The sequence below is a fragment of the Zingiber officinale genome, chromosome 8A (genome assembly GCF_018446385.1).
Source record: "Zingiber officinale cultivar Zhangliang chromosome 8A, Zo_v1.1, whole genome shotgun sequence".
Classification (NCBI taxonomy): Eukaryota; Viridiplantae; Streptophyta; class Magnoliopsida; order Zingiberales; family Zingiberaceae; genus Zingiber; species Zingiber officinale.
The window spans coordinates 67,812,657-67,825,828 of NC_056000.1; the positions used below are offsets into that span (position 1 = coordinate 67,812,657).

Genomic DNA, 13,172 nt, shown 5'->3' on the forward strand with positions numbered 1-13,172 from the left:
TCGGGAGATCGATTGAACCACGATCCAATCGATCAGTCAATCGATTGGAGTGTGCTGCGATTGTGGGAAGGCCCAATCGATCGGTCGATCAATTGGGAGGTGAAATCGCGAGCACAGAGGCTTTCACAATCGATCGAGTGATCGATTGGGAGCTGTCAATCGATCGGTCGATCGATTGGGCAGCAGAAGCTCTCGCGCGGATGCAAGAGCACAGAAAGGCTCTGAATCGATCGGGAAATCGATTCAGGCAGTCCCAATCGATCGGTTGACGTTGCAATCAATTGGGGATGAATTGAATCGATTGGGAGCATTGTTTAAAGCTTTGGCGGAGCGTTTTCTCCGTAGATCTTTGCGATTGGTTTCCTGCGATTTCTCTGTAATTCACAGCGAGCTTCTTCGATCTTCACCGCCAATTCTTGAAGGCTCTTGGGAGTGTTCTCTCAAGGTTCAAGAGGCAACAACAAGCAACAAGTAAGTAAGAAGGAGTGTGTGTTTCACTTGTATCTTTGTATTTTCTTCTTGTGTGAGTTGTATTGTTGTGTGTGTGAGTTTGTACAAGGCTTCTCCGCCTTCGGCTGCGATCGAGAAGGAGGTTTTCATAGTGGAGATAGCGTGTCGTGTGTGGATCCTTGGATTAGTCACCTCATCTTGAGGTGGATACCAAGTAAACCCTAGTTGTTAGCGTTGTAAGTGTTTTTATCTTTGTATTCCGCTGCATATCATCAAGACGAAGCAAACCGACGCAAGCGCGACGAACCGCTATTCACTCCCCCTCTAGCGGGCATATTGGTCCCAACAGTGCAGACATAAATATTTCCTAGATTCTTCTATTTAAACTATTAACGCACAATTCTTACATGCAAAGAAAAGAGAGACTTATGATCAGGGTCAACTTTATGCATAGGCCTAGGGCCCTAATTTTTATTGGGGCTCATTATTTTCAATATATTAAATATATTTTTATATTTTTTAAGCAAAAAGAAAAAAAATAAGGCCGACGTGATCAAAAATTTACACGATCTTATTCTTTAAAAATTAGGGTAATTATTTTTAATATATATATATATATATATATATATATATATATATATATATATATATATATATATATATATATAAAGAGAATGGAAAATAATAGGGTCATGTGATTAAAAATCTGTATGATCTCATTTTACGATTAAAGTTTCAGTTTCGGATTTTGATTCCATCAAAGAAAGAGAGAGTCGTAAACGGGATCTTTTTAAACATTTTAGATTTATTTTTAATTATGCATATTATTTTATAAGATCTAATTTATTCATATTTAATATCTCTCAATCCTAGCCTTCTCGTTACATTTCTCTTTCATTAGTCACGTGATGCGTTGATAAGGAGGGGCCCGCCCTGTGGAGGACCGTTGCCATGGCGGAGGTCAAAGTTAAGACGGTCAACACTCCGATATCATCGGCAGATCGGGCGAGTGGGTCTCCCGACTCGGAGGAGAAAGGCCCGATTCGACATCACCTTTGACTCGGCAGCACGCCGAGCACGCGATGCTCAATAAGGGAGAAGTCACCAAGGATAGGTGTACCCATCAGCCAGATGGACAGTGGAGCAACGGCCGAGCGGCTATCCTCCTCGACCAGGTAGTCGACTCATTAGCTGAGCGGACAATAGAAACCCGAGTCGAGCGGCTATCCCGCTCGGCCCAACAATAGACATAGCACCATCTTTCGATATCCTTTTGGAGCTAGTGTCGCTGACAAAAGGCGTGATCAGACAGAGGATCGTACAGCGAAAACTTCCACTATCACTTCAGAGATATGCTTGGTCCGTTAAGGTACTATATCAGGGATACTTTACCGACAAATTTTTTCAGGGAATGCTTTGAGAAGCGTGCATACCTTGGGAAGCATGTACGCGCGCTACAGTAGCTCTATATAAAGGGGGTCCAAGTTTCAGCGAATGTATGCGCAATAGTTGTTGCTATTGTTCACTTCTTGTTGCTCCGCTTTCATCCTCATCGCAGGTGACTGACTTGAGCGTCGGAGGGCCAACGTCGAGAACCCCTTTCCTGGCTCGGCACTAATGTGGTCTGTGGTTACAGGTCCGAGCAGAGTCCACTAACGGTCAGCAGGAGAGCAACATCCCCAGCTTCCATCTCTTCCATATGCGGACAGGATCATCACACTTTCTCCTTGATCAATAAGAACATGAATTAGAAATTTTTTATCTTATCCATACAATACAAAATATAAGTGCTAGTTTTTTAGTTCCCCCTCTTCCCCTTTTCCAACTCTCCTTCTCTGCGCTACTCTTGCTCGTTGAGATTGGCAAAGTGAAAACACACCTAACACTATCATGTTGATCCTGTTGGCGCTACTATACTCCTTACTTGATTAAATTCAAATGTTAATGCATTCGTCCGTATTGCATCTAATTGAAATGGAGGATTTTATTATTTTTTAGCAATAACGAGTTAGATACCTCAACCATTTCGCTTCCTTGATAGACATTAAATTTAGCTTTTATTTAGATGTATTTATAATCATAAATTGTTCGATTTCCCCTTTATCTTCATTCTATCATTTACAACTATTCTAGGTTAGGTGATGAAAAATATAATTTATTTTTTCTTTTGCTCTATGCCTAACTCATTTAGTTCTTGATAAATGATAATGACTTGTTTACTCTCGTTGTAATATTTATTTTCTAATGATTGTATTGAGTTTTGTTATTTTATACATGTGCTTTTTATTTATTTAATTATTTTTTGTACTTCGTGGATAATGATGAGTTGATCGTGAGAGCATAATTTTTTCTATTGTTGTCCTATTACATAATTTTTATTTCTTTAATTTTATTTTATTTTTATAGGAATTATTTTCTTCATTTTTTATTTAAGTAATTAGACATACTTCTATCTTTCTTTTTTTAAAAAAATAATTCTGAATACATTTATTTTCACCTAAGTAAATTATACACTTATTATCTCTTTAAGATATATTATTATATCTAATAATAATACACTGTTTAATACACTAAATCTTATACTTCTCTAGTTAGGTTATCAAAACTTAGAATATGACCATTTAATTAATAATTTTAAATCTCAAATAGTAAGAAAATTAAATTTTATATAAAAATATATTTTTTAAAAATTAATCTTTTAATTCGTTAAAAAAATTTAAAATCATCATTTTCCATCCCAAGTTTAAAAGTTTGTTGGTCTCAAAGGCCGAACCCATAGAAAAAAAACAATTCTACCTAGAGCCTAAATAGCTAGTTCATTTTCATTACATTCTTTTTTTTTTTAATTTTTACATTTGTCACTTTGATAATTAGTTTAGTGGAGGCTCTCTGTCAAATTTTGATCATTTTATACTAGCAGCCGCCTACCGTATATCTAGGCCGTCTTAACATTCCTTGAGGCCCTACGTAAAAAAATTAAAAAACAAAATTTTTTAATATATTTTTAATTTTCTTTAACATTTTTCATTTAGATTTGGGACCGAAAATAATAAATTTAAAAAAAATATTTTTAAAATTAGTTATTAAAAAGAATTAAATATTATTTTTTTAAAAAATAATTTTTGATATAAAATTTAGTTTTCTGACGGGTATTTTGATAATAATTTTATTTTTTATTAATAAAATTATTAAATTATTTAATCTTTTAAGTTAGAATGTCAAATAGATTTTATTAATTTTAATTTTAAAAAATTTAATTTTGCTAATGCATTTTATTTTGTATTTTATGATAAAAAAAAATCTCTAATTCATATTATTATCGAGAAATAAAAAAAAGAGCGAGGAAGAAATATTATCGGCAAAGGAAGAGAAAGACGTTCTCTGCGAGAATCATCGGTGAGGAAGAAGAAACATGCAAAATCGTTGATGAAAAAAGAAAAGGGCACAATGCACTGATGAGAGAACTATTAGGATTTTTAAGAAATATTGAGGAGAAAAGAATTCATTAGGTTTTATAAAAATAGTATTACTAATTGCAAAATAAAATGAGAATAGGAGTAATAATAAAAAAAGAAAGAAATATGTCAATTTAAAAATGAATTATATTTAAGGTAGAATAATATCTCATATAAAATTATGATAGACAATTAATGAGGAAATAAAGATAAGTACAAGGTATAAATAGGAAGTGGAATCGATAATGAATTAATTGACAAGGTGTCATTAATGAATTAATCAGACATTTATAATTAATTAATATTAATGATGTTAATTTAATTTTTTTAATATATTTAATTAATTAATTAATAGGCCCCAATAAAATTAGGCCTAGGCATAGGCCAGCCGGGCCTGCGTATATCACACTGTCATGTATGATGCTACTGTAGTCTCCTTGGACCGTGTGATAATTAACCCATGAGATATCATCACATGAGATGAAATTTTTAAGTCAAAATTTGATGTATTTGATATATTGTTTTTATATCTTGATCACTTGTACTTAACAGAGAGGAACGAATTACCTGTTTTTATCACATGTATGCTACTATAATATTTTTTGCAAGTACTTAAAATTTTTAAGTGTAATCATTTACGATTTTATTTATGTAATAGGATTATATTTTGATGAAATTTAGTTTATTAATATATTACTTGCATAAATAAACAGTGGTTGTATTTCACAATCCGTATGTTGCCTTGGGGACGGTAAGATAATAAAAGCATAGGGTATTATTACATAAGGTTAAAATTTAATGTATTCGAGGAAGCCTTCCCTCATATCTTATCTGTCTATACTAATGACTAGTAGCATTAACAAATGCTCAGGAGTTTCTCTATTCAATCCTTTTTATTCTTCTTGTTGCTGGATATCTCATTCGTATATATCTTCTCTTTGTTTCTCGAGCCGCTAGTGAGTTACCGACATAGTTTAAAAAGATTAAATCTTTGATGATTCCATCGTACATGATTGAGTTATGAAAAATTCTTTCTAGTTAAAGAATCTCTTTCTAGTAGTTTTGGAACAATTAGGAGATTTTTTATAGGTTGCCTGGGACTCGAACTCAGAACTAGTCGGATGAAGTAGATATTTTTTTTCTTTTGGTATGATACATAACAAATCTCTCCCCAAAACGTGCTTGCATTTTTCATTACACACGACTTTCCCTATGTATACATAAAAATTAAAAAACATCCCGAGAAGAAAATAAAGTGCAAATAAGAATTTTAACTACTTAGTTGATTCAAGCAATACACGCTACATGAGCATTTCAGAATGATAATTCTCTAAATATTTTTTCTCTTGATCTATAGTATAAATATAGATCATTTGTACATCTTCTATGGATCTTATATTTATATTGTATTGTATTATATCGTGACTAATAAACAATTTACCAGGTCATTGATTCGGATAATATCCGAATACCAAATATGTTATTTATATGATCCATATAAATAAAAATAAATTATTTTAGCAAAGATTAAAAAATAACATGTTCTTCCGTAAAGAATTCTTCTAATAATTCCGAACTTAATCTTTGCAAAAAACTATGTGCTGAACTTTTATGTTTAGGGGCCAAAGTTTTGGCACATGAAAGTCAAAGTATATACTTCATTTCATACAAACTCTATTTTTTTAGGATCCACTGTGATAATAAAAAAGCTTTCTACATATCCACCCAAATCTATTAATAATATCATAATATGCTAAATCGGTCCAAATTGGTTTACTAATAAGATACCCAGATACGGTACAAAATTGAGCTTTAGACAATAATCGAATAAGAGGAATAATCAGGATTATCGAATTTTTTAGAAAGAGTATCCATTAGAAATGAATTCTCTAGCATTTGATTCCTTACCATCCAAGAATTCATTTGTACACTTGAAAAATAACCCAGAAAATAAAAAGAATAGTTTGATAATTTCTTTATACCAATTCTATATGGTTGACACCAAAAATGAAAATAATATTACCAAAAATTAACAAGGTGGTGTTTCCATTTCTTCATCAAAAAAAATGAGTCCCTCTTGAACCCAAAATCAATTTTTCTTAATATCGAATATAATATATGAAAGGATAATCTATAGAGTCTTTCGGCACATTCCAAGATGTTCTATTTTTACATAAAATTGTATTTATTCAAGAAGGACTCCAAAATATATTAATCTTAAAAAAGAAGATTATTTATCAGGAAACACTAATAGAAATTCGTGTGTATATATATAGATATATATATATATATATATATATATATATTTATATATATATATGTATATATATATATTTATATATATATATATATATATATATATATATATATTATTTTATTAAGAATCTTTCTCTTTAATAACTAATTTTGGTGAGGTCCAAAATGAAAGTACGTTAATGTCCTTTTATTATTCATATCGAAATATTTCTAAGGTTTATTAGTAATTTCCACAAACACATCAATCGATGATCTAGACTTCGAGACTCAGCTGTGGCGTATTATTGATAACTTTTCTCGTTAATTAATTAGAAAGCTAGAGTTCTATTTAGTCTCATATCTTAGAATTGACAACACTGCTAGCAGAGAATGTTCTATAAATACCTTGGGCTGGTGATATTAGAAAACATATTTTTCTTAGTTTTTTAGCTAAGATCAAGTATTATATTAAATTAATTTTTATAAGAGGGAGTATGTTATTGCTGGGATTCTTTTGCACAATTTATTGAGTGTCACCTTATCATTATACTATTGCATGGGTCTGGCGCACTCTTAGGGATTCTCGAGCATCACCCTAACGCACCCGTATCCAATTTATGGATAATTTTTTGGCTAAAATTAAGTGTAATATTTATTCTTATCAATTTAATATCTGATATGAAGAATTAAATTATTATTTTTATAAAAGAGAGTATGTTACTTGCACGCATTTATGTATTATATCAGGGGCGGATCCAACAGGGGGCGGCATCGGCGATCGCCCCCCCCCCCCCCCCCTTACCGGCGGTGGAACCCCTAGTATTATGGGATTCCACCGGTAGAGATAGAGGATACCGTCTCTTGTTGCACGTAAAAATCGTCCTTCCATGCTTGAATTCTTGGATCCGTCACTGTATTATATTACACACACAAGCAAGGGCGGAGACACGTATAACTTTGGTGGGACAGTTGTCCCATCTCAATTTTTTGTATGTATCCCAAGAAGTGTATAAAATTATAAAAAATATTAGAATCTTGCTTCATTAAAAAAAATAAAAGTAGGGATAATCCTAAAAAATTAAAACTATTTGTTAAGACTAATTCTTCTTTCCTCATATCTCTCCCTGCATTGTCCCGCTTGGTATAAGGACTTAGCTCATGTAACACATGTGCACAATCGCTATTATAAATTATATAAGAAACAAAATAGTCTTTTATTTTTTTTTTGAAAATATGTAAATAGATTTTTTCTAATAACGAGACTATTCCAATTTAATATTCATGGAGAAGAAACTACAATAAATGTAATGAGAGAACGTCTAGATCCAATATTGAAGCATTTGGACTAAAATTTCCATATGGACCGGATAGGGAAAAAACAAAGAGTGTATACAAGGTAGTTATAATACATGACTAATTATAATTATAAGCATGTTTAATTAAGTTACGGAGTCCGAACCAATTGACATAAAGTCTGACATTGATTTTAAATAACAGTAGCATATTGCTCTTAAAAATAGTTAGAGCCATCTATTTGGGTTAGATTTGTTGGATTATCTGTCTTGTTAAATAATTTAAACAGATTTAGTTAAAATTTTATGAAAGACAGGTCCAAGTGGTGGGCCCGTAATCATATTGCTCTTAAAATTAATTAGAGCCATTGAGTTTGTCTGTCTGTCAAATAATTTAAATAGATTTAGTTTAAATTTTATGAAAGATAAGTTTAAGTGAACCAATCCATTTGGCCAGAAATCTATATGGATTGATCTGAGACGGGCTTGAATTGACAGATGAGTTAAGAATGAAATCTTTAAAACTTAAAATTAAAATAAAAAATTCAACCAACACTTTAGTTGGATATCCCTATGTCTTTCGATCTTTTCCTATATGATTAAATTTTATAAAATCAAATTTTATAACTTAAAAAGGAAAAAATAATTTTAGTTTTATGAAATTTGAATTCTATATAAATGTAAAATATATATTCTTAAAATTTGGGTTTCAATTTTGTAATATGAACTTTCATTTTATTAAATTTTCATAAAACCTATAATCTTATTTTTGTGATTTTTTTTACATTAAATTTTAAAATAGAGTATTAAGAATTTAATTTTTTTATAAAAATATTTCCACGAATCCAAAACTTAATTGTTCGAATTAATAGAAATCTAAATTTAGATTCATATAATTTTGTAAAAATTATTATAAAAAATTTATATTTCATGGAAAGTAAAAATATTTTAATATTTTTAAAATTATGTACACTTTTATATAATTCGTAGAAAATCATTTTAAATTTATTATTAATAAATGCAAATTCATTAATTAAATTGCCATATAGGTATTATCGGATTTATCAATACATCCCTAAAATTAAATTAAATTATTCGTGAAAAACAACTATCAATGCGTCATTACAATGACCTCATTTGCCTCTAATTATCAGGTTCTTATTTTTTTTTATTAAATTATTTAGATAGAGTTTCCACTCATTTTTCAATAAACACAACCACATGTTAAATATTTTCTTTTACAAAAAAAATTCAATAACAAAAGTAAATTAAATAGGTAAAATATTACATTTAATTGTTTTTCGCCACCTCCTTTCTCCCAGTTTCCAGCAGCAGCACCGAGATAACGTCCTTAATTTCTTCTTCGTCTTTTCCAAGCAACAAGGAAGATAGCTAGAAGTGAATCCGGTAGCCCTTTCTAGTTTTCCACATTTCCCATGGAAGATAGATATGAATCCGAATGTCTATTTACCCAAGCAACATGTATTTTCATAGTCAGATGCTCTGGTCCGCACTTTACAAACCAAAGGATGGATCACACAAATTGTATTTTCATCATCCATCCACACAGTAGATAAACTTTGAGGAAATAGTCTAAAATCAAAGGTTTAATGGGTTCAAAGCTAGCCAACTTATTATAAAAAGAACAAGGCAAATAAGGTTATGCTTTTCTTCACAACACACACATATATTCTTCCTCACTTCACAAACACCATAGTGCACATTTTGGGTGCAGATCAAAATCGCATTCGATGCAACAGTAGGACCAACTATCTCCGCGCTCTCCACAACGATCACAGCAATAAGTCGAGCAACAACGGATAAGGAAGAGATAATGGTCGCCAGGATCCTGGGGGTTATGGAGGTCATGCCTTCTTATCTTCTTAGGCCACCTCTTTGGCATTTCCTTATTTCGATGCTCCAACTCTTTGAGTTTCTCCTCAGTGAATGGGTAAGCATCAGCTCCATGTATCATCAACAACTTCCAGACTTCATTGGTAATTGTTCGTCCTGTAGGACCTATAGCAACCAGCAGGGAAGGTATGCCATGGATTTCGAATCTACGATTCAAAAATTCACTCCTCTCATAATCAAAAGGTAGCGCCAACCATGGTATGTCTGAGAAGAATTCATTAAATAAATTCTCATCGTCATCATATTTGCCGGGGACGAAGATAACCTCAAAATCAGTATCCACATTCTTGATCTTGTGATACTCTTCGATCAGTTCATTGACATAGACACCACACCAATTATATGTGAATTGCAGGAGTATGGTCTTTCCAACAAGCTCTTTTACTGGAACCTAACGGAAGAATATTACCACACGGGCTCAAGTACCAGATTATAAGGAAAAATCTACTCCAGCGAAAAAAAGGAAAGTTCAGTTAGTAAAATTGGATGCTGCTTACATGTTAAGAAAAAAAAAATTCTTTACCTTCAATCCTTTTTTTCCAATGACATAGTCCTGATCACCCGAAACCAGAAGTGACTCGAGTGTCTGCGACTCAAGTTGGCCTTTTCTTTCTCTGAAAACTCATGCATCTTCTCCTGAGAAAACGGGAAAGCTTCCCATGCATCAAGTCCATACTCTTTAATAAGTTCAATTAAATCAACATCAATAGTTTTCCCATCTGATCCAATCAAGATGACAGTGGAACATATATATAACTGGAGACCAAAATAGCAAGAAAGCTTATCACATCTTTTGTCATTGAAAGGAAATGCAAGCCAGGGCATGCTTTCTACGGCTTTATCATAACAGGATTCCTCGTCATGCAAGGGCACTAGCACAACCTCAAAGCTCTCTCCAATTCCTTTGAGCTTCCTATAGATTTTTGTAAGTACTAGAGTGTACTCAGCGCAACAATCATTGCATGAGAAGTACAAAGCCACTATTTTTCCTTCGAGATTTGAAACAGAAACCTACATCAAAATCAGCATATAATAGACATAATTGATTAAGCATTTAGTATATGTCGAGGCATTTACTGTGTTAGTCAACATATCAAAAAAATACTGGAACATTTGCATCACCTTAGATCTATCGTTTGCAATCAAGTAGTCACGGGAAGGTGAAACTAAGACACTTCGAAGAGTTTGATCCTTCTTAGCATTCTCTGTTTCCTCTATCAGTTTACTCATCTTTTCGATAGTAAATGGAAAACCCTCGGTACCATATTCTCTTACAGCTTGAACACCTTCTCTATTAAGAACCTTCCCATTGGCTTCAAGGATGATAAGTTCGGGATCAAAGGCCATGACCAGGAAAATATTTTCAAGTTTTATCCTCATCCAACTGTCAGAAAATGGGATTGCTAACCATGGCATTTTTGAGAAGCACTCATCAAAGAATTCCTCATAAGAATCTTTAGACACAAAAATAATTTCAAAGTTACTGTCCTGGGAGGAGAGCTCATTATACACTTCAATCAGCCTAAGAGTGAAGAGATTGGACGCTTTAAAGCGTGTGAAGTACAAAGCAATAATTTTCCCTTCGAGACTACCAATAGCCACCTAAACAAGCAAAGAACTGATTAGTCGCGTGATTTTCAAAACTGTTCATAAGTGCATTCATGTTAACATGCAAGAGGATATTGAGCTATGAAGTGCAGCCAACATAAAAAGAGAATTGAAAGGACATTCCTTCTTCATTCTGAGTGCAATGAAGAAATAATAATGCTCAACTACCTCCACTTCTAAATAATTGAAGGTACAAAAAAAAAAAAAAAAAGAAGAAAGAAATGTAACCAAAGTGCTCCTCTAATTGTATAGTCCCTTCTCATCCAATTCCCACAAACTACTGAAATATCTCATCAAAGATCAAAAAGGATTGCCCGCATAGGTCAAAGTTTCATGCCGTAAGAGTACTTACCCTCAACCAAAATCCAGTCCTCAGTTCATGTTAGTCAAATAGCTAAAAATCGGATCGACCATAATATCTCTTAGCTTGAACCAGCCAAAATCCCCAAAAGCAAGGTTTAGCTTAGAGTGATCGATATGCAAAGAACAAGATCCCAACATTCGATAGTGTTCAACCTATATCTTACTCTACAATCGCCAAAACTTGAGATGAATAATCAATATCATTACAAAGAGATAGCTAGGTTTGTTCCTCATAAACAAAACTACAACAGGACAAAGTGGGTACTGAAAGGAAGCAAACCTTGTCGCCATTATTCCGGATGAGGAAGTTCCTCTCGTCGGTGGAGAGAAGCGATACGATGTCTCCCACCTCCTCGGCTGCCATTTGCTCATCGATGAAGTTACTTGGGAGAGCTAAATCGTTTTATTTATAGAAAATTTTCATTTACCCTTACCGCCTTTCAATGCTTTCCTATAATATTAAATTTTATAAAATCGAAATTTATGAAATCTGAATTCTATATAAATGTAAATTATAGATTTTTAAATTTGGATTTCAATTTTGTAAATAGTAACTTTCATTTTTTAAAAAAAATTAAGTAATCTTTTATATTTCTTATAAATTAATTTTAATATTAAATTTTCTATTAATAAATTATCAATATATCCCTAAAATAGCTTTTGGTTTGAAAATTTTAAAATTAAATAAATTATAAAAACAAAACTTGAGCGTCAAGCTAAATATTCAATTAATTTAACATAAATGTTTTTAAAAAATAAAGTAATTTTTTCTCTTTTTCCACGTGCCGAGCTACCCCATCCCTTTCTTCTTCCACCTCCCTATTTCCTTCCTCCCTCTTCTCCGGCACAGCACCATCTTTGCTGTTTCTATATTTCTTCTCCTCTTCACAGCAGCTTCTTCTCTACACAGCACCATCTTTGCTGCCCTCTTTCAATCGACGGCATCCCTCTTAATTCCCTTCCTTCGCCGACAGCAACCCAATAACGTAACAGCAAGCTTCTCCCATTTCCCAGCAACAGCACTAAGATAGTACTGTCCTTAGCTTGATTTCTTCTTCCTCTTTAATTTCCAAACAACAAGGGCATTATTACAGGACCTTCTTTTGCAATTATCCAGCAGCAGTGAATCCGGTAGCCTTTGTTCAGCCTTTACAGCTTTCCACATTTCCCATGGAATCAAGATATTCTGATTTGAAAATAACCATTGCATTAATTATTCGATTTGAGAAAGAACGTGAAGGGTTTAATTGATGGAAAATTATTTTTTAAATTTAAAAAAAAAATAATACTAAGTACATTGTCCATGATGGATGTGCAGGAAATAAATAGATAGAGAGAGAAAAATATCATCCTACACCTCCAATGGTGCAACAACTTATTTAGTTTTGTTTGTTTTTTTGGTTTTTTAAAAAATTTTATTGCTTAAATAGTATATATAAATACGACTGTACAGTGCGCATGCAACAATTTTTATTTTTTATTTTTATGTTTATGGTTTAGACATTTAGGATTTTAACTTTTTAAGTTTAGAGGTTATGATTTAATATTAAGTCTAAAAATATTTTCAAACAAAAAATTATATTAGGTGTTTACAGGGTTTGCATAGGTATAAATGAGTTAAGCCGATTGTCAACTATTTGGATCTCGGTTAAAAAAAAATCATTCAATTAAATTAATGGACCGAGCTCGAGTCTATTTTTGAGTTCGAAAATATTATTAGTCAAGCTCGAGTTTAACACTATTTAATTTACGAGCTCGCAAGCATATTCATTAGCTAAATTAGCTCGTTTAACATTTAAATAAGTTATTTTCGAACTGAGTTCAAATTTAACTCGTTAAATTTTTAAATGAGTCA

The 13,172-nt window shown here is 32.3% G+C and overlaps 3 pseudogenes; 2 read left to right on the forward strand and 1 right to left on the reverse strand.

Annotated features, from left to right (window-relative positions):
• Positions 1 to 6,569: 6,569 nt before the first annotated feature.
• On the forward strand, positions 6,570 to 6,716 carry LOC122013087 (annotated as a pseudogene).
• Positions 6,717 to 6,761: 45 nt separating this feature from the next.
• On the forward strand, positions 6,762 to 6,931 carry LOC122013077 (annotated as a pseudogene).
• Positions 6,932 to 9,002: 2,071 nt separating this feature from the next.
• Positions 9,003 to 11,681, reverse strand: LOC122011649 (annotated as a pseudogene).
• Between the last annotated feature and the right edge of the window lie 1,491 nt (positions 11,682 to 13,172).